Raw genomic sequence first — 23,484 nt, forward strand, 5'->3', positions numbered from 1 at the left:
GGCACCATTACTGTTTTGAATGTGACATATTTACAACTGAGAATGTTACGTGTGTTTAGACGGGTATGATAACCTGAAATAAAAAAAATAAAAATAAAAAAAATTAAAAATACATTTATGGTTAACCTATACATAATATATGACAGTTGCAGCATGCAACTGTCATATATTATGTATAGGTTAACCATAAATAATTCATTTTTTTCCTATGCAGAGTTCCAACATTTACCGTTTTAACTCAAAAACAATTTGATATGCAACTTAAATGCATTCACATGCCGTCAATATAATTGATGCATTGTTCGCGTTAAATTGTGTGTCTTATTATTGTGGTTATTATTAGGGATGTCTGATAATGGCTTTTTGTCGATATCCGATATTCCGATATTGACCAAACCCTTAATTACTGATTCCGATATCAACCGACACCAATATATACAGTCGTGGAATGAACACATTATTATGCCTAATTTGGACAACCAGGTATGGTGAAGATAAGGTCCTTTTAAAAAAAAGTAAAAATAAAATAAAATAATATAAATACATTTAAAACATTTTCTTGAATAAAAAAAGAAAGTAAAACAATATAAAAACAGTTACATAGAAACTAGTAATTAATGAAAATGAGTAAAAATTAACTGTTAAAGTTTAGTACTATTAGTGGAGCACAGGCCCGGCCCTAACCAATCTGGCGCCCTAGGCAAGATTTTAGGTGGCGCCCCCCCCCACATCGGCAGTGAAGTGTATATACGCACAAGAAACCGAATAGCTTTGTCTTTGACCTTTTTTTTTTTACTTAAAGAAAGCAAATTAACAATCAGAATAGTTAACAAGATAAAAAAAAAATATGAATAAATAAATGAATGCAAAAAATAAAAAATGAATATATGAAATACAATATTTTTTACATACATATTGCTTAATTTACATTAATGATGTGCACTTTAACAACTAGGCTTACAACTATACCTAATATATAAAGGGGTGGAAAAGTGACTATTACCTGCAGGGCAAATATTAGCTAACCAGAAGGCAATAACAATGTAAACAAAAAACACCTGCTTAAAAGATCTAATACAAATGTCCCTGAGGAATGTAAGGTGGGAGTACTGTAATTACCTAACGTTACATTATTATTTTCCATACCAATTTAGCCCCCTCCACAATATTAACACGACGTTAAAACAGAACTAGCTATTTATTGATTAGCAATTGCCGAATCATGTAACATTAGCTTAATGCTAAAAAGCCAGGTTACAATCACATTCTGTAACAGACAAATAATTTCATGTAGGCTAACGTTACCTACCTGCTACCTCTTGTCTTTTTCTCGTTTCTCCTCCTCTTCTTTTCTCTTTTTTCTTCCCTGGGCACCTGACAGTTTTGGCCGTTTTGACATCTTGTGTTGATTTTTTGATGTGGTGACGTCCAAAAAGAGTCATGATACGGGAAGGGAGGGGGCGGGGGGGGGGGGGGGCGTAATGTTGTAACAAATAATATTTCTATTATATAGGCTTTACTTTGCATTTTAATTAACGTGGGATTATTTTTTTGTATTTAGAAATAATAGTACCAACTTTTTTTTCTCTTTTTTTTTTTTTTCTCCAACATTTGTGCCACTGGCGTGGCGCCCCCTGATGGACGGCGCCCTTAGCATTTGCCTATACGGCCTATGCCACGGGCCGGCCCTGGACCAAACCCTTAATTACTGATTCCGATATCAATTGATACCGATATCAACCGACACCAATATATACAGTCGTGGAATGAACACATTATTATGCCTAATTTGGACAACCAGGTATGGTGAAGATAAGGTCCTTTTAAAAAAAGTAAAAATAAAATAAAATAATACAAATAAATTTAAAACATTTTCTTGAATAAAAAAGAAAGTAAAACAATATAAAAACAGTTACATAGAAACTAGTAATTAATGAAAATGAGTCAAATGAAGTGTTAAAGGTTAGTACTATTAGTGGAGCAGCAGCACGCACAATCATGTGTGCTTACAGACTGTATCCCTTGCAGACTGTATTGATATATATTGATATATAATGTAGGCAGGGCCGGCCCGTGGCATAGGCCGTATAGGCAAATGCTAAGGGCGCCGTCCATCAGGGGGCGCCACGCCAGTGCCACAAATGTTGGAGAAAAAAAAAAAAAAAAGTTGGTACTATTATTTCTAAATACAATTGTAGTTATTATTAGGGATGTCTGATAATGGCTTTTTGCCGATATCCGATATTCCGATATTGACCAAACCCTTAATTACTGATTCCGATATCAACCGACACCAATACATACAATCGTGGAATGAACACATTATTATGCCTAATTTGGACAACCAGGTATGGTGAAGATAAGGTCCTTTTAAAAAAAAAAAATAATAAAATAAAATAATATAAATAAATGTAAAACATTTTCTTGAATAAAAAAGAAAGTAAAACAATATAAAAACAGTTACATAGAAATGAGGTTTTTTGGGTTGGTGCACTATTTGTAAGAGTATCTTGTGTTTTTATGTTGATTTAATACAAAAAAAACAAAAAACAAAAACAAAAAACGATACTGATAATAAAAAACTGATACCAATCATTTCCGATATTACATTTTACATTTATCGGCCGATGCCAATATGATAGGACATCTCTAATTTTTTCCTATGCAGAGTTCCAACATTTACCGTATTAACTCAAAAACGATTTGATATGCAACTTAAATGGATTCACATGCCGTCAATATAATTGATGCATTGTTAGCGTTCAATTGTGTGTGTCTTATTATTGTGGTTATTACGGTTTTACACGGATTCGGACCGTCTGTGACGTCACGACACACCCCTATATGGTGGGAGAGACAGCAGGCGACATCATTTAGAGTGACCAGTCTCTCCACCAATGGGAGAGGAGATAGCGCCAGTGAGACGCGCTGTGATTGGCCACCGGGGGGGGGGGGATTATAGATATGTATAGATATGTGGCGTGGCTCAACTGAGGGGGGGCGGGACATTGTTTTTGTTTTTTTTTGTTTTTTTTTTTAGGAAGCGAAGCGCTTGTCCATTGATATTTACAAGAAGACCGGATTAATGATATTTTTTTTCCGCATGGACAAATGTAAGTGGAGGGTTTATCTCGCTACGTTGATTTTATTTTTCCCTGTCTGCTTTCCGATTCCGTTGAAAAGTAGCGTTAGCATAAACAAAGTATGCTAGCCGCGGGGTGTTGTTGGTCATTTAATGTTGCCGACGCGCTCGCGCACGTCACGTCAAAACGTGTCCGCGTGTTCGTGTTCGTGACACGCGTGACATTTCCCACATTCTCGCTCTCGCTTCCTATGCTTGGCTAGTTGTCTCGTCCCGCACGGACTCCGTTAAGCCACTTTTTAAGTCACGGCCGCGTGTTTTTTTTTTTTTTTTTTTTGTCCCGTGAAAGCTTCACGTACGTCGTGATATCGAGCGAAAAAACTCCCCCGCCCGGAACGACGAAAGGTCTGTTTTTTTTTAAAAGTCGTGTGAGAGAGCGCCACGCTGCGTGATCGTGATTATGTCAAAGGTGAAGTGTTGCGTCATGTGCCACTTGTTTTTCCATGGCCCCCCCACGCTACGTCATGAATATTAACAACAAAGGCTTTTATGTTAACGGCGTTTTTTTTTTTTTTTTTTTATAAAATGATTGCATTGCTTAGATAACCTTTTTGCATTTATGCAAGCCTGAAAAAGGGGGCGTCATCTGTGCAAACGTGAAGCTACTACACCCCCTTTCTGTTCTCTCCTCCCCCCTGACTGACCGTGTTTCTGCCCCTAATTCACTCCCCTTTTTGTCCTCCTTCTTGTTGACAGTTCATACCGAGGAAAAGTTTTTCGCCGGGGAGGATTTCTTAAGCCTGGCTCTGAGATTTTGCCCACCTTTTGGCTGCAACATTTGTGTCGCCCACCCACCTTTCAGCTACTATTGCACAAAGTGAACGTTGATATGCCACATCAGGTAAGACACACACACACACACACACACACACACACACACATACAGGGCTATATAGTGCATGCTGCTACTATAGAGCACATGGTCTGTACATCATCATGCAGACCCTCCCCTCTCTCTTTGTTTCCCCTCCTTTAGGGTACACTGCAAAGCAACAGCCTGCATGCTATTTCGCATTGCAGACTGCACACTTTTCCAGCACACACTAGGCCCTGTAGTGTTTTTTTGTGTTTGTGGTTTTGTGTTTGCGAATGTGTGTGTGTGTGAGGCAGCTGCTGCTTCCCTCCACATTCCACATGTGTCTGTGTGTGTGTGTGTGTGTGTGTGCAGAAAATGATGAGCACCAACAAGAACATAAGATTAGCATGCATTTGTGATTTAGACACGGGAAGACGCTGTAAAGACGCTGTAAAGATGTGATCTCTACATGTCTCCTATAGCCAAGGCACATTTTTTGCGTCGAAAAAAATCCAGAGGCAACGCCACTGGCAGAAATCCTTAAAAAACGAAACTCAGTTAACAGTAAAAAGTCGTCGCAATTGTTGGGTATGACTTTAAAGCATAACCATCAATATACAGGTAAAAGCCAGTAAATTAGAATATTTTGAAAAACTTGATTTATTTCATTAATTGCATTCAAAAGGTGTAACTTGTACATTATATTTATTCATTGCACACAGACTGATGCATTCAAATGTTTATTTCATTTAATTTTGATGATTTGAAGTGGCAACAAATGAAAATCCAAAATTCCGTGTGTCACAAAATTAGAATATTACTTAAGGCTAATACAAAAAAGGGATTTTTAGAAATGTTGGCCAACTGAAAAGTATGAAAATGAAAAATATGAGCATGTACAATACTCAATACTTGGTTGGAGCTCCTTTTGCCTCAATTACTGCGTTAATGCGGCGTGGCATGGAGTCGATGAGTTTCTGGCACTGCTCAGGTGTTATGAGAGCCCAGGTTGCTCTGATAGTGGCCTTCAACTCTTCTGCGTTTTTGGGTCTGGCATTCTGCATCTTCCTTTTCACAATACCCCACAGATTTTCTATGGGGCTAAGGTCAGGGGAGTTGGCGGGCCAATTTAGAACAGAAATACCATGGTCCGTAAACCAGGCACGGGTAGATTTTGCGCTGTGTGCAGGCGCCAAGTCCTGTTGGAACTTGAAATCTCCATCTCCATAGAGCAGGTCAGCAGCAGGAAGCATGAAGTGCTCTAAAACTTGCTGGTAGACGGCTGCGTTGACCCTGGATCTCAGGAAACAGAGTGGACCGACACCAGCAGATGACATGGCACCCCAAACCATCACCCAACCATGCAAATTTTGCATTTCCTTTGGAAATCGAGGTCCCAGAGTCTGGAGGAAGACAGGAGAGGCACAGGATCCACGTTGCCTGAAGTTTAGTGTAAAGTTTCCACCATCATTTTCTACCGCCTATCTCAGCTGCAATCGGGCGGAAGGTGGGGTACACCCTGGACAAGTCGCTATCTCATCGCAGGGCCAACACAGATAGACAGACAACATTCACACTCACATTCACACACTAGGGACCATTTAGTGTTGCCAACCAACCTATCCCCAGGTGCATGTCTTTGGTGGTGGGAGGGGCCTATCCCCAGGTGCATGTCTTTGGAGGTGGGAGGAAACCGGAGTACCCGGAGGGAACCCACACAGCCCCGGGGGAGAACATGCAAACTCCACACAGAAAGATCCCGAGCCCGGGATTGAACCCATGGCTACTCAGGACCTTCGTATTGTGAGGCACATGCACTAACCCCTGTTCCACCGTGCTGCCTGCAGATTTTATATCACTTATATTTACAAAAGAGATGACCTTTACAGTGCTTTTTTTTTTTGTTAATGAGCAATATTTTTCCTCCATATTCCGATAGTCGTGCAAGCCATCTTCTGTCATTTTTTTTGAAAGCTCACAGACAAAATAAGAAGGAACAAAACAAATTGGATTGAATTTATTAGTTTGGTATTGGTCCAAATGAGAGTTGCTGCTGGTCTGTGTCATTGTAACTCACGGCAGTGCCAAGAAATGTTTTCAGTGCATTGAGTGAAACCTCTAATGTAATGGGAGTAGGAATAGTCTGTTACAGGGTCAAACTGTTTATTTTACATTACTTCTATAGAATTGACGGGCGCACTGGGTTGAGCATTCAGCCAAGTTCCGTCCGCAGTCAAGCTTTTTGTGTGTAAAAATACGTTAACCACAGTGTAAATAAAGTTCAAACTAGGGCTGGGCGATATATCGATATACTGGATATATTGTGCGATATAGAAAATGAGTATATGGTGATATTGGAGTATACGTTCTCACGCAGTTGCTTTTAGCTGCGGGCATTACACTACATGCTCTTCTCACTCTTTCTGGTCTCTCCTTCTCACAGAGACGTAAAACAAGCGCACCTTCTTACATACGTCACATACGTATACGCCCTCGCAGAGCAGAGAGGTAGCAGCATGGGTAACGTTAGCTGCGGTGCTAGTGGTAATACGAGAGAAAGAAGGTGCGAAAATGGAGGAATAATTAATTCCCAAGAAAAACAGCAGGGGGTCCATCGTCTGGCGGTGGTTTGGCTTCAAGCGGGAAGATGTCGAACAGACAACCGTAATTTGTCAAGTGTGGGGCAAAAGCGTTGCTAAAAAAAAGTAGCATTACTGCTAATATGTAGCATCATTTGAAAAGTCACCTGCTAGAGGTTCCGCAGCCTCCGAAGCAGAACCTCCGGGTTCTGTAACAACTTCTTCCCTCAGGCCGTAAGACTCTTGAACGCATCATAATTAAATTATCCCCTCAACTCCCCCCAAAATGGATTAGCTCGCTGGAATAAAAAAGACAATATAACATACATCCATAAACGTGGACGCATGTGAAAAAGTGCAATATATTTATCTGTACAGTAATATATTTATTTATTTTATATATATATTTATTTTATATATATATTTATATATATTTATTTATTTATATATGCACCTTTTTTGCTTTTTTATCCTGCACTACCATGAGCTTATGTAACAAAATTTTGTTCTTATCTGTGCTGTAAAGTTAAAATTTGAATGACAATAAAAAGGAAGTCTAAGTCTAGAGAATGAAGAGTGCTTACTCCGCATGTCAACATCTCCGTTCTGTGCTACACCAACAAAATGCAGAGGCAACCATTTCCACATCAGCACCGTATGAAAAAACTAGTCCATGACATTAAGAGATAACGTCCGCAGGAACCTACCACATAGCGAAGGACATACACTATTTGATTTCCTATTATGCAGCTCATTTTTATTTGACACTTATTGAATTATCTTGTGTGGCATCATGCACAAAAGTGCACTTTATTTGTTTTAAACTATTGTTGTGGCGTTCTGTACAAAAAGTGCACTTTAATTTAGTGTTGTTTCAGAGTAAAATAGAATAGCAAGTACTTTATTGATCCCCGGGGGAAATTCATTTTAGTGACATCCAGAGGTGGGTAGTAACGCGCTACATTTACTCCGTTACATCTACTTGAGTAACTTTTGGGATAAATTGTACTTCTAAGAGTAGTTTTAATGCAACATACTTTTACTTTTACTTAAGTATATTTATAGAGAAGGAACGCTACTTTTACTCCGCTACTTTTATCTACATTCAGCTCGCTACTCTCTACTAATTTTTATCGATCTGTTAATGCACGCTTTGTTTGTTTTGGTCTGTCAGACAGACCTTCAAAGTGCCTGCCTTACTGGTGACGTTTCACTTCGTTCCACCAATCAGATGCAGTCACTGGTGACGTTGGACCAATCAAACAGAGCCAGGTGGTCACATGACCTGACTTAAACAAGTTGAAAAACTTATTGGGGTGTTACCATTTAGTGGTCAATTGTACGGAATATGTACTGTACTGTGCAATCTACTAATAAAAGTTCCAATCAATCAATCAAAAGTGTGAACGAAAAAAGACCCTTTTTTATTTCAACCGTACATCCCGTCAAAAGCCTAAAGACTGACTGCACAGTTCCTGTCTTCACAATAAAAGTGCCGCTCCATCGCGCCTGCACTTTCAAAACAAGAGTCTCCGAAAGCCAGCGCAAACAAGCTAGCAAGCTAAGGAGTTTGACGCCAATATATTTCTTGTAAAGTGTATAAAAACGAATATGGAAGCTGGACAAATAAGATGCCAAAAACCCACCACTTTCATGTGGTATTAGACAGAAAGGAGGAACTTTTCTTCTCCTCCATTTGAAAACGTGGACGTTATCATCACAACTGTCTGATTACAATCAACGCAAGTCATCAGAATCAGGTAATACACCAACTTATATTCTTGTCTTCATGAAAGGAAGGAATCTATATGTTAAACATGCATGTATATTCATTAAAACATCTTTAACATGTAAACAAAAACAGCAAAATAAATACATATAAATGATATACTGTATATATCAATGTATATGTATATATATATATATATATATATATATATATATATATATATATATATATATATATATATATATATATATATATATATGTGTGTGTGTGTGTGTATGTTACTCATCAGTTACTCAGTACTTGAGTAGTTTTTTTTCATACTTTTTACTTTTACTCAAGTAAATATTTGGGTGACTACTCCTTACTTTTACTTGAGTAATAAATCTCTAAAGTAACAGTACTCTTACTTGAGTACAATTTCTGGCTACTCTACCCACCTCTGGTGACATCATGCACAAAAGTGTTTTAAAATGTCTCTGACAATCTTGCACTTTCTGTTTTGAAATGACATGAATGTTTGTGCCACTGCTTAATAACTGTTTAATAAATACACTTTTGCTAAATTGACTTAGTTGTGATTTCCCTCTCTGCATGAAAGTTTAAAAATAGCATATATTAATGCAGTATGAAGAAGAATGTTTTAATAATAATAATTATTAAATAATTTCGCCACACTTATTGTGTGTGTGACAATTATTGGTACTTTAACTTTAATGTAGACACATAGAATCATCATACTGCTGTGATTATATGCATCAAGTGTTCATTCAAGGCTAAGGCAAAATATCCACATATACAGGTAAAAGCCAGTAAATTAGAATATTTTGAAAAACTTGATTTATTTCAGTAATTGCATTCAAAAGGTGTAACTTGTACATTATATTTATTCATTGCACACAGACTGATGCATTCAAATGTTTATTTCATTTAATTTTGATGATTTGAAGTGGCAACAAATGAAAATCCAAAATTCCGTGTGTCACAAAATTAGAATATTACTTAAGGCTAATACAAAAAAGGGATTTTTAGAAATGTTGGCCAACTGAAAAGTATGAAAATGAAAAATATGAGCATGTACAATACTCAATACTTGGTTGGAGCTCCTTTTGCCTCAATTACTGCGTTAATGCGGCGTGGCATGGAGTCGATGAGTTTCTGGCACTGCTCAGGTGTTATGAGAGCCCAGGTTGCTCTGATAGTGGCCTTCAACTCTTTTGCGTTTTTGGGTCTGGCATTCTGCATCTTCCTTTTCACAATACCCCACAGATTTTCTATGGGGCTAAGGTCAGGGGAGTTGGCGGGCCAATTTAGAACAGAAATACCATGGTCCGTAAACCAGGCACGGGTAGATTTTGCGCTGTGTGCAGGTGCCAAGTCCTGTTGGAACTTGAAATCTCCATCTCCATAGAGCAGGTCAGCAGCAGGAAGCATGAAGTGCTCTAAAACTTGCTGGTAGACGGCTGCGTTGACCCTGGATCTCAGGAAGCAGAGTGGACCGACACCAGCAGATGACATGGCACCCCAAACCATCACTGATGGTGGAAACTTTACACTAGACTTCAGGCAACGTGGATCCTGTGCCTCTCCTGTCTTCCTCCAGACTCTGGGACCTCGATTTCCAAAGGAAATGCAAAATTTGCATGGTTGGGTGATGGTTTGGGGTGCCATGTCATCTGCTGGTGTCGGTCCACTCTGTTTCCTGAGATCCAGGGTCAACGCAGCCGTCTACCAGCAAGTTTTAGAGCACTTCATGCTTCCTGCTGCTGACCTGCTCTATGGAGATGGAGATTTCAAGTTCCAACAGGACTTGGCGCCTGCACACAGCGCAAAATCTACCCGTGCCTGGTTTATGGACCATGGTATTTCTGTTCTAAATTGGCCCGCCAACTCCCCTGACCTTAGCCCCATAGAAAATCTGTGGGGTATTGTGAAAAGGAAGATGCAGAATGCCAGACCCAAAAACGCAGAAGAGTTGAAGGCCACTATCAGAGCAACCTGGGCTCTCATAACACCTGAGCAGTGCCAGAAACTCACCGACTCCATGCCACGCCGCATTAACGCAGTAATTGAGGCAAAAGGAGCTCCAACCAAGTATTGAGTATTGTACATGCTCATATTTTTCATTTTCATACTTTTCAGTTGGCCAACATTTCTACAAATCCCTTTTTTGTATTAGCCTTAAGTAATATTCTAATTTTGTGACACACGGAATTTTGGATTTTCATTTGTTGCCACTTCAAATCATCAAAATTAAATGAAATAAACATTTGAATGCATCAGTCTGTGTGCAATGAATAAATATAATGTACAAGTTACACCTTTTGAATGCAATTACTGAAATAAATCAAGTTTTTCAAAATATTCTAATTTACTGGCTTTTACCTGTATATGGTGTATCGTGACATGGCCTAAAAATATCGCGATATTAAAAAAAGGCCATATCGCCCGGCCCTAGTTCAAACCCCCAAACTGTTCAGTCTCCCATTGATGCATGGGTGTTGCTGAAATCGAGTCGCTGAGCTGTGCTTTTTAAGCATTCTTAGCTGTCATGCAAGTGGAAAAATACATTGATTGCTGTATGTAGTAATTGTGCAAGGGTGTGCACAGGGTGCTAAGGTGTGAGTTTCTTCACATTAAGGGCATGTTTCCACAGGAACAAAGTAGTAGTAGTGTTTTTCTGTACATTATTGTGTGCAGTTGACGTTTTGAAAATTATTTCCTATTCACACGTCTTAAAAAAAACGTCATTTGCATCCTGGGGCACTTGTTCTCAGGAACATTCATGGGTTTTTCTTGTAGCTTATTTTTTGGTTTTTCCTGCATGAATTGAAGTATGATAAAAACATTTATATCGTTGTTCTTATTTTGGATTCAGCCATGTTGTACTGAGTAGCCGAGAAGGAGACAATCTGTGCTGCGCTACCTCATACCTGCCAACTACTCCGGTTTTCCCGTAATTAGTACGGTTTTCATCAACCTATTCCGGGTTACGGTTGCAGTGATAAAAAATACGGTTTTTCATTAATTAAATTGTATTTATTTTTTTTAAGTTTTATTCACGAAATCGCGTAACAACAATGACAATCGACACTGCTTCCCGTAACTTCCTATCGAGCCATTCCGAATGCCATGCGCGAGGCTATTTATAGCACCGCTGCCAAGCACGAGGCACCAGTTGCCCATTGTTTCCAAACGAGCGAACGATCATGGAATCAGCCGGAGAAAAATCGCAAACGAGTCTTAAACCGAAAAGAAAACTGCAGTCATTCCGTGAAGAATATTCAAAAGCCTATGCGGGAATAATTATCCGTTCCAAAAATGGGTGAAAACTACGCGAATTGCACCTTGTGCAGACAAGATTTTTCGATCGGACACGGAGGAATTAGCGATGTAAAAGACCACGTTGGGACAAAAAAACACAAGTCTAATGCCGTTGCTAAATTTGGATTTTAGCCACAAAAAGGTAATGACACCAATGTTATCTATTGGAATTGTTTAGTACTGTTATACTGTTAAAAGTGTTTATACTATTTATGCTTTCAAGTCCAAGTTGAAGAAATCTTGTTAAATGTTGACAGCATAACTACCAAAATACAGAAGTATGTCCCGGAGGTAAAAAAAACTTGGCGAATGAAAACAAAACTTGCACAAAGGCAGAAACTGAACACGAAATAACAAAACACTTACTGTGGCATGGGACCGTGAACAGGGCTTGAAAACGCGAGGATAGCAGGGTTAGAAAGGCTATGACTCCAGGACGAACAACAGAAAATGAAAAGCTTAAATAACACAGACATGATTAACAACAGGTGCGTGACTCAAAACAGGTGCGTGACATGACAGGTGAAACTAATGGGTAACTATGGTGACAAAACAAAACAAAAGTGCACAAAAAGTCCAAAAATAAAACCTGATCACACAGACATGACATCAAAAGAATATTTCAGTTGTTTTTATCCTTCTTTGTGGGGACATTGTTGATTGTCATGTCATGTTCGGATGTACTTTGTGGACGCCGTCTTTGCTCCACAGTAAGTCTTTGCTGTCGTCCAGCATTCTGTTTTTTTCCCTTTGTAGCCAGTTCAGTTTTAGTTTCGTTCTGCATAGCCTTCCCTAAGCTTCAATGCCTTTTCTTAGGGGCACTCACATTTTGTTTATTTTTGGTTTAAGTGGCCTAGTGGTTAGAGTGTCCGCCCTGAGATCGGTAGGTTGTGAGTTCAAACCCAGGCCGAGTCATACCAAAGACTATAAAAATGGGACCCATTACCTCCCTGCTTGGCACTCAGCATCAAGGGTTGGAATTGGGGGTTAAATCACCGAAAATGATTCCCGGGCGCGGCCACCGCTGCTGCCCACTGCTCCCCTCACCTCCCAGGGGGTGATCAAGGGTGATGGGTCAAATGCAGAGAATAATTTCGCCACACCTAGTGTGTGTGTGACAATCATTGGTACTTTAACTTTTAACTTTAACTTTAGACACCTTTTTACCTGCACTCTGCCTCCCGCTGTTTCCCACATCTACAAAGCAATTAGCTACCGGCTGCCACCTACTGATATGGAAAAGTATTACACGGTTACTCTGCCGAGCTCTAGACAGCAACAACACTCGAACCACACATCAATTGCAGAATATAATTAGTAGTTAGCTAAAAATATTTTTAACCCAAATAGGTGAAATTAGATAATACCGTATTTTCCGCACCATAAGCCGCCCTGGGTTATAAGCCGCGCCTTCAATGAACGGCATATTTCAAAACTTTGTCCACCTATAAGCCGCCCCGTGTTATAAGCCGCATCTAACTGCGCTAAAGGAATGTCAAAAAAACAGTCAGATAGGTCAGTCAAACTTTAATAATATATTAAAAACCAGCGTGATGTGGGCGCGCATGGAGTCGTATATCAACATGGACGGAGCTGCGTGAAAAAAGCCACCCGGCCTCTTCGCGTAAACTTACCTTAACCACTCGCTCATCTTTTCTTCATCCATCCCTTCGAGTTAGCTTTTATGATGACGCCGGCTGGAAAGGTCTCTTTTGGCAAGGTCTTCCTTTTGAATATCACCATGGGTGGAAGTTTCTGGCCATTAGCATGGCAAGCTAGAACCACAGTGAAGGATGACTTCTCATTCCCTGTGGTGCGAATATTCACCGTACGTGCTCCCGTTGTATCCACAGTGCGGTTCACAGGAATATCAGTTGCTGTGAAATAGTAATCCGTGTGCGGATGGAGAGATTGCGTCTTTTCATGAACCGGATCCCGGTCGCTTAGTAGGAGCCATTTTGTGGTCTTTACAGATGTGAACACACAAAGGAAATGAAAAGTACGGTGATATCCGCGCGCTTTTTCTTCTTCTACGCGGGCGGGTGGTTGCTTACAGTAGAAGAAGAAGCGCTTCCTGTTCTATGGGGGCGGGTGCTTACCTTGGCGGTTGCTTGCGTAGAAGAAGAAGCGCTTCCTGTTCTACCGGGAAAAAAGATGGCGGCTGTTTACCGAAGTTGCGAGACCGAAACTTTATGAAAATGAATCTTAATATTTATCCATATATAAAGCGCACCGGGTTATAAGGCGCACTGTCAGCTTTTGAGAAAATTTGTGGTTTTTAGGTGCGCCTTATAGTGCGGAAAATACGGTACTTTGTGGACGCCGTCTTTGCTCCACAGTAAGTCTTTGCTGTCGTCCAGCATTCTGTTTTTTTCCCTTTGTAGCCAGTTCAGTTTTAGTTTTGTTCTGCATAGCCTTCCTTAAGCTTCAATGCCTTTTCTTAGGGGCACTCACATTTTGTTTATTTTTGGTTTAAGCATTAGACACCTTTTTACCTGCACGCTGCCTCCCGCTGTTTCCCACATCTACAAAGCAATTATCTACCGGCTGCCACCTATTGATATGGAAAAGTATTACACGGTTACTCTACTGAGCTCTAGACAGCAACAACACTCGAACCACACATCATTTGCAGACTATAATTAGTAGTTTGCTAAAAATATTTTTAACCCAAATAGGTGAAATTAGATAATACCGTATTTTCCGCACCATAAGGCGCCCTGGGTTATAAGCCGCGCCTTCAATGAACGGCATATTTCAAAACTTTGTCCACCTATAAGACGCCCCGTGTTATAAGCCGCATCTAACTGCGCTAAAGGAATGTCAAAAAAACAGTCAGATAGGTCAGTCAAACTTTAATAATATATTAAAAACCAGCGTGATGTGGGCGCGCATGGAGTCGTATATCAACATGGACGGAGCTGCGTGAAAAAAGCCACCCGGCCTCTTCGCGTAAACTTACCTTAACCACTCGCTCATCTTTTCTTCATCCATCCCTTCGAGTTAGCTTTTATGATGACGCCGGCTGGAAAGGTCTCTTTTGGCAAGGTCTTCCTTTTGAATATCACCATGGGTGGAAGTTTCTGGCCATTAGCATGGCAAGCTAGAACCACAGTGAAGGATGACTTCTCATTCCCTGTGGTGCGAATATTCACCGTACGTGCTCCCGTTGTATTCACAGTGCGGTTCACAGGAATATCAAAAGTCAGTGGAACCTCGTCCATGTTGATAATGTTCTCTGGCCGGATCTTTTTTTCAGCTATCTTGTTTTTACAATATGCACGGAAAGTAGCCAGCTTTTCTTGAAAGTCTTTAGGCAGTTGCTGTGAAATAGTAGTCCGTGTGCGGATGGAGAGATTGCGTCTTTTCATGAACCGGATCCCTGTCGCTTAGTAGGAGCCATTTTGTGGTCTTTACAGATGTAAACACACAAATGAAACGTAATATCCGCGCGCTTTTTCTTCTTCTACGCGGGCGGGTGGTTGCTTACAGTAGAAGAAGAAGCGCTTCCTGTTCTATGGGGGCGGGTGCTTACCTTGGCGGTTGCTTGCGTAGAAGAAGAAGCACTTCCTCTTCTACGGGGAAAAAAGATGGCGGCTGTTTACCGTAGTTGCGAGACCGAAACTTTATGAAAATGAATCTTAATATTAATCCATATATAAAGCGCACCGGGGTTATAAGGCGCACTGTCAGCTTTTGAGAAAATTTGTGGTTTTTAGGTGCGCCTTATAGTGCGGAAAATACGGTATCCCAAAGGCACACCAGACTGTATCTCACGACACTAGTCGGCACAGTGGTTGAAAAACACTGGCATAATGAAACCTCAGTTTGTCACGGCCCTCTGATGTCCTATAAAAGTTCCTCCTACACATTTATTATGACCTCAGTGGGATAGAGGAGCATGCGTGTGTGTTATTTTTTTCCCCCTATCTAATGAGGCGATAAATCTGTGCACTTTGTTGCCTTTTTGGTATTTAGCGGGGTAAAAGGCAGGTTGTAAAATGATAACAGATGCATGCGGGGCCTCACAGTGCAACGCCCTGTTTTGATATGTAAGCTAATTCCCAACAATGTGTAGCGCACGTGTGCGCCAATACTCTACCTGGCGGACATCAAAAGGCACCGCTTGTTGCTCGCCGTGCTTCTTGTCTACACAGCAGTGTGTCATGCCAATGCAGATACAATATGTCTGCACTTGTTGCTTAGCTTCATCTGTGACTTAATGTGTGTGTGTGTGTGTGTGTGTCTAATTGATGACACCGCTGTTTGTCAAGCCCGTGTGACACGATTCAAAGGTTGTTTCAGAGGTCTATTGACGTGAATCAGTGATTTATTCAGATTAAGCTTAGCGGGAGGGTGAGCATGTGCCCTAAATAGACACTGTTGTCCTGGCAAAAAGATTGATTTAAAACAGGTTTGCATTTAGGCTGTAATGTCATCCGTCCTTCACAAGCTGACAGTCAAGCGTGCATTTTGGCATTTTAAAAATATGTGTGGTTAGTGACATTTAAAAAAAAAAAAAAAGTTTTTCCCCATTAAATTGACTCTTTGCAACTTTCTCAAAGTTAAATCTTTCACACCCATAAATATAACAAGAACGTCACCAGCGAGCTTGTGTCCATTAGCGGTCTAACGGCATGTATTTATTTTTAAAGACACCTTCTCATTCAATGCATTTTCTTTATTTTCATGACTGTTTTACATTGTAGATTGTCACAAAAAAAAGAGACATATCATGGATTGATATTTGGAAAAATGCCAATAAGCCCTTTTAGAACAGTGGTTCTTAACCTGGGTTCGATGGAACCCTAGGGGTTCGGTGAGTCGGCCTCGGGTTCGGCGTAGGTCGAGACACACCCGACTCATCGTGTAAATAAAAACTTCTCCCTATCGGCGTATTACGGATACGACAACAGCAGAAGTCAGACTGATTTGCAGGTGTGTAATTTGTTGTGAGTTTATGCACTGTGTTGGTTTTGTTCTTTGAACAAGGTGATGTTCATGCAAGCTTCATACCTGCCAACTACTCCGGTTTTCCCGTAATTAGTACGGTTTTCATCAACCTATTCCGGGTTACGGTTGCAGTGATAAAAAATACGGTTTTTCATTAATTAAAAAAAATATTTTTTAAAAGGTTTTATTCACAAAATCGCGTAACAACAATGACAATCGACACTGCTTCCCGTAACTTCCTATCGAGCCATTCCAAATGCCATGCGCGAGGCTATTTATAGCACCGCTGCCAAGCACGAGGCACCTGTTGCCCATTGTTTCCAAACGAGCGAACGATCATGGAATCAGCCGGAGAAAAATCGCAAACGAGTCTTAAACCGAAAAGAAAACTGCAGTCATTCCGTGAAGAATATTCAAAAGCCTATCCGGGAATAATTATCCGTTCCAAAAAGGGTGAAAACTACGCGAATTGCACCTTGTGCAGACAAGATTTTTCGATCGGACACGGAGGAATTAGCGATGTAAAAGACCACGTTGGGACAAAAAAACACAAGTCTAATGCCGTTGCTAGCGATACAAGTGGAAAACTTTCAACGTTTTTCGGATTTTAGCCACAAAAAGGTAATGACACCAATGTTATCTATTGGAATTGTTTAGTACTGTTATACTGTTAAAAGTGTTTATACTATTTATGCTTTCAAGTCCAAGTTGAAGAAATCTTGTTAAATGTTGACAGCATAACTACCAAAATACAGAAGTATGTCCTTAATATTTTTGCAGTGCTATTTCTGTTGAAAAGTTCAAATGATTACATTAGAGATGTGATGTGCCACTTTTCAAGTGTCTGATGGCTTCAATTAATTTTCATTAATTTTTCATATTTTGAATTCTTTTGAAAGGCTTACAAAAAAACTACATTTGAATTGTAATTCCATGCTATTGACAGGACTATTAATTTTAATGAAGTTAGCTTACCATGTTTACAGTATGATAATTGTGATAGAAATGTGAATTTTAGGCACAGAATATTTTACACAATTGAACAAGGCAGTAGATTATACAAGCTTGGACAGAAAGTTAATAATGACACCAATTTTTTTTAATGGAATTGTTCAGTACTGTTTTACCATTTGTTTACTGTAAAAAGTGTTTATACTTTCAATTAACAAATTGAAGTATTGTGAAAGGTTGACAGGATAACTGGCATTAACTGTCAAAATAATTTCAAACTATTGAAGTTAGCTTACAGAATAAACATGTCAATCAACCCATTTGATTTTTGCTGTAATATTTTTGTTTTGAAAAGTCACTGTGACTGATAGAAAAGTGATGGTTTTAGCAACATTTAACCTGTCTGAATGCTAATAATCATTTTGCGTCGGGGGGCGAAGCCTGAACCCCCCACCAGGACTTTGTCCTGGACCTACCGGGGCCTGCGGCCCCTGGACGCTGGCTACTAGGTTTTTCTGATTTCAAAAGTTGGCAGGTATGTGACAGTCAAGCGTGCATTTTGCCATTTTAAAAATATGTGTGGTTAGTGACATTAAAAAAAAAAAAAAAGTTTTTCCCATTAAATTGACTCTTTGCAACTTTCTCAAAAGTTAAATCTTTCACACCCATAAATATAACAAGAACGTCACCAGCGAGCTTGTGTCCATTAGCGGTCTAACGGCATGTATTTATTTTTAAATCAAGATATTTTTCACAATTACTAGGTACAGTACAGGCCAAAAGTTTGGACACACCTTCTCATTCAATGCGTTTTCTTTATTTTCATGACTGTTTTACATTGTAGATTGTCACAAAAAAAAGAGACATATCATGGATTGATATTTGGAAAAATGCCAATAAGCCCTTTAGAACAGTGGTTCTTAACCTGGGTTCGATGGAACCCTAGGGGTTCGGTGAGTCGGCCTCGGGTTCGGCGTAGGTCGAGACACACCCGACTCATCGTGTAAATAAAAACTTCTCCCTATCGGCGTATTACGGATACGACAACAGCAGAAGTCAGACTGATTTGCAGGTGTGTAATTTGTTGTGAGTTTATGCACTGTGTTGGTTTTGTTCTTTGAACAAGGTGATGTTCATGCACGCTTCATACCTGCCAACTACTCCGGTTTTCCCGTAGTTAGTACGGTTTTCATCAACCTATTCCGGGTTACGGTTGCAGTGATAAAAAATACGGTTTTTCATTAATTAAAAACTTTTTTTTTTTAAATGTTTTATTCACGAAATCGCGTAACAACAATGACAATCGACACTGCTTCCCGTAACTTCCTATCGAGCCATTCCGAATGCCATGCGCGAGGCTATTTATAGCACCGCTGCCAAGCGCGAGGCACCAGTTGCTATTGTTTCCAAACGAGCGAACGATCATGGAATCAGCCGGAGAAAAATCGCAAACGAGTCTTAAACCGAAAAGAAAACTGCAGTCATTCCGTGAAGAATATTCAAAAGCCTATCCGGGAATAATTATCCGTTCCAAAAAGGGTGAAAAGTACGCGAATTGCACCTTGTGCAGACAAGATTTTTCGATCGGACACGGAGGAATTAGCGATGTAAAAGACCACGTTGGGACAAAAGAACACAAGTCTAATGCCGTTGCCAGCGATACAAGTGGAAAACTTTCAACGTTTTTCGGATTTTAGCCACAAAAAGGTAATGACACCAATGTTATCTATTGGAATTGTTTAGTACTGTTATACTGTTAAAAGTGTTTATACTATTTATGCTTTTAAGTCCAAGTTGAAGAAATCTTGTTAAATGTTGACAGCATAACTACCAAAATACAGAAGTATGTCCTTAATATTTTTGCAGTGCTATTTCTGTTGAAAAGTTCAAATGATTACATTAGAGATGTGATGTGCCACTTTTCAAGTGTCTGATGGCTTAAATTCATTTTCATTAATTTTTCATATTTTGAATTCTTTTGAAAGGCTTACAAAAAAACTACATTTGAATTGTAATTCCATGCTTTTGACAGGACTATTAATTTTAATGAAGTTAGCTTACCATGTTTACAGTATGATAATTGTGATAGAAATGTGAATTTTAGGCACAGAATATTTTATACAATTGAACAAGGCAGTAGATTATACAAGCTTGGACAGAAAGTTAATAATGACACCAATTTTTTTTTAATGGAATTGTTTAGTACTGTTTTACCATTTGTTTACTGTAAAAAGTGTTTATACTTTCAATTAACAAATTGAAGTCTTGTGAAAGGTTGACAGGATAACTGGCATTAACTGTCAAAATAATTTCAAACTATTGAAGTTAGCTTACAGAATAAACATGTCAATCAACCCATATGATTTTTGCTGTAATATTTTTGTTTTGAAAAGTCACTGTGACTGATAGAAAAGTGGTTTTAGCAACATTTTAACCTGTCTGAATGCTAATAATCATTTTGCGTCGGGGGGCGAAGCCTGAACCCCCCACCAGGACTTTGTCCTGGACCTACCGGGGCCTGCGGCCCCTGGACCCTGGCTACTAGGTTTTTCTGATTTCAAAAGTTGGCAGGTATGATTCCATAGTACTGGAGCTCCAATAGAAAACGCTCTATAGCCCGCAGACTTTTTTTTGGGCTCTGGGAATCACTAATAAGCCAGAGTTCTTTGAACGCAGAATTCTTGCCGGGATAATATTCATTTTTGTTTCACTACTTTTAGATTGTTCTGTGTCGTGTTTGTGTTTCCTCTCATTGCTATTCTGAATGTTGCTGGGTCGGGTTTGGTTTTGGAATTGGATTGCATTAGAAAATAGATGGATGGATGGTATTATAGTCCATCCATCCATCTTCTTCCTCTTATCCGAGGTCGGGTCGCGGGGGCAGCAGCTTAAGCAGGGAAGCCCAGACTTCCCTCTCCCCAGCCACTTCGTCCAGCTCCTCCCGGGGGATCCCGTTCGGGTGGCATCCTGACCAGATGCCCGAACCACCTCATCTGGCTCCTCTCCATGTGGAGGAGCAGCGGCTTTATTTTGAGCTCCCCCCGAATGACAGAGCTTCTCACCCTATCTCTAAGGGAGAGCCCCGCCACTCGGCGGAGGAAACTCATTTCGGCCGCTTGTACCCGTGATCTTGTCCTTTCGGTCATGACCCAAAGCTCATGACCATAGGTGAGGATGGGAACGTAGATCGACCGGTAAATCGAGAGCTTTGCCTTCCGGCTCAGCTCCTTCTTCACCACAACGGGTCGATACAGCGTCCGCATTACTGAAGACGCCGCACCGATCCGCCTGTCGATCTCACGATCCACTCTTCCCCCACTCGTGAACAAGACTCCAAGGTACTTGAACTCCTCCACTTGGGGCAAGATCTCCTCCCCAACCCGGAGATGGCACTCCACACTTTTCCGGGAGAGAACCATGGACTCGGACTTGGAGGTGCTGATTCCCATCCCAGTCGCTTCACACTCTGCTGCGAACCGATCCAGTGAGAGCTGAAGATCTTGGCCGGAGGAAGCCATCAGGACCACATCATCTGCAAATAGCAGAGACCTAATCCTGCAGCCACCAAACCGGATCCCCTCAACGCCCTGACTGCGCCTAGAAATTCTGTCCATAAAGGTTATGAACAGAATAGGTGCCAAAGGGCAGCCTTGGTGGAGTCCAACCCTCACTGGAAACGTGTCCGACTTACTGCCGGCAATGCGGACCAAGCTCTGGCACTGATCATACAGAGAGCGAACTGCCACAATAAGACAGTCCGTTACCCCATACTCTCTGAGCACTCCCCACAGGACTTACCGGGTACACGGTCCAATGCCTTCTCCAAGTCCACAAAGCACATGTAGACTGGTTGGGCAAACTCCCATGCACCCTCAAGGACCCTGCCCAGAGTATAGAGCTGGTCCACAGTTCCACGACCAGGACGAAAACCACACTGTTCCTCCTGAATCCGAGGTTCGACTATCCGGCGTAGCCTCCTCTCCAGTACACCTGAATAGACCTTACCGGGAAGGCTGAGGTATTATAGTATTGTTGTGTATTGTAAAGTTGGATTGATTAATAATAATAATTAAAAAAAACTATGAATGTGGAGTTATGTACTTAACAAAAAAAGGTGAAATAACTGCAAACATGTTTTATATTCTAGTTTCTTCAAAATAGCCACCCTTTGCTCTGATTACCGCTTTGCATTCTCTTGATGAGCTTCAAGAGGTAGTCACCTGAAAGGGTTTTCACTTCACAGGTGTCATAGTTTTGATGCCTTCAGTGACAATCTAAAATGTAAATAGTCATGAAAATAAAGAAAATGCATTGAAATGAGAAGGTGTGTCCAAACTTTTGGCCTGTACTGTATATTGAATAAAAGTTGCTCGTCGGCTTGAGGAAGTAACCTGGCGTTAATGACTGTCACTCACCGCTGTCTCACTTACACGTACACGCCCGGATCGCGTACACTCGCTCAAAGGCAGTTCAGGAGAAGCAAGTAACAATTTGCAGTCGTGTTTCAATGACAGTAGCTAAACGATGCCAAATCATTATCATTAGCTGACAACACACCAGGCTTGTGCATGCGTAACCTTAAGCAGCTGCTGAAGGTTGCAAACGAGCCTTCAATGTGTGTCCCTATTGCAGTGGTTCTCTTGTTTTTAGGCCACCACTGAATTTAAGTATTTGTTTATTTATCTGTATGTGTCAAGCCAGTTGTATGTTGACCAGTGCGTAATGGAACAAAATATAACATATTTTCCGGACTATAAGGCGCACTTAATTTTCAAATGTTTTGAAAAATGTGTTGTGTCACTGCTCATGAAGGATGTCAAGCCAAATTTAGATGTGTGCCAGTTTGCGTACAAGCAGGAATGCAGTACTGATGATGCAATCCTTCGCACCTTGCATTTTATCTCCAAGCACCTTGAAAACACAAAAGCTTATGCTAGAATTTTATTTGTTGATTTCAGCTCAGCTTTTAATACAGTGCAAATTCACATACTCTTGGAGAAGCTCAAAGACATGGGTGTAAACTCCACCTTGATCAAATGGTTCCACTCTTTTTTTAACAAACAGAACACAGCAAGTGAAGGTCAACAGAACACTGTCAGACACCAAACACTGCAACACAGGCGTCCCACAGGGTTGCGTTGTATCACCAACACTATTTACATTGTACACCAATGATTGTAGGACTGTGCACCCTAACAATTATATGGTGAAATTTGCGGACGATACCGTGCTCCTAAGCCTTCTACACAAGGATACGGACCCCTCTGTGTACCAAGACGAGATAGACCTATTTATTAGGTGGTGTGACACTAACCATCTTATTTTAAATGTGACCAAGACACAGGAAATGGTTTTGGATCCGAGGAAAGTGACTGACCATGAGCCAGTGGTCATCAAAAATCAGGAAATCACCCAGGTATCCTCATATAAATATTTAGGGGTTCATATTGATAATCTTCTCTGCTGGAAGACACATATTGACAAACTGTGCAATAGACTGCAACAGAGGCTATATTTTTTGCGAAGATTAATATTGTACGGCGTAAGCAGCCACATCATGATGATTTTCTACCGTGCCATTGTAGAGAGCATCATTAGATACGGGATCACCTCATGGTTTGGCAACCTAACCGTTAAGCTAAAAAGCAAATTGGCCGGCATGCATAAAACGGCAATGAAAATCGTAGGGAGGAAAGAATATGAGCCTATACAGAGCATCTATGAGCAGGCAGTTAGGAAAAAAGCTAAGAAAATTATTTCCAACCCACAACATCCACTCTTTCCTGAATATGGAACCCTGCCATCAGGGAGAAGACTCCGGGTCCCACTATGCAAATCTAACCGCCTTAAATTATCATTTGTCCCAGCCTCCATTAAGCTGACCAACAATGTGCAATAGAATTTTAATACATAGGTTAGCACTTTTTTAGCACATAGCACTTCAGCACATAGCACTTTAGAACTAAGCACTTTAGCACACAGCACTTTATCCATGAGCTCTAGTGCAATGCAC

General features: G+C 40.5%; 1 protein-coding gene across 2 annotated transcripts in view; it reads left to right on the forward strand.

Moving 5' to 3' along the window:
* The first annotated feature begins 3,011 nt into the window (after window positions 1-3,011).
* LOC133615260 (vitamin D3 receptor A) overlaps window positions 3,012-23,484 on the forward strand; it is a 213,488-nt gene continuing 193,015 nt past the window's right edge. The window contains exons 1-2 of one of the 2 annotated variants that reach the window (XM_061973728.2): window positions 3,012-3,113; window positions 3,839-3,983. The gene's annotated coding sequence lies outside the window, so the exon portion shown is untranslated. Of the gene's footprint in view, window positions 3,114-3,418; window positions 3,552-3,838; window positions 3,984-23,484 lie in introns of those variants that run through there. The other variant, XM_061973737.2, reaches the window with a different exon arrangement.

This window comes from Nerophis lumbriciformis, linkage group LG01 (assembly GCF_033978685.3).
Source record: "Nerophis lumbriciformis linkage group LG01, RoL_Nlum_v2.1, whole genome shotgun sequence".
Lineage (NCBI taxonomy): Eukaryota > Metazoa > Chordata > Actinopteri > Syngnathiformes > Syngnathidae > Nerophis > Nerophis lumbriciformis.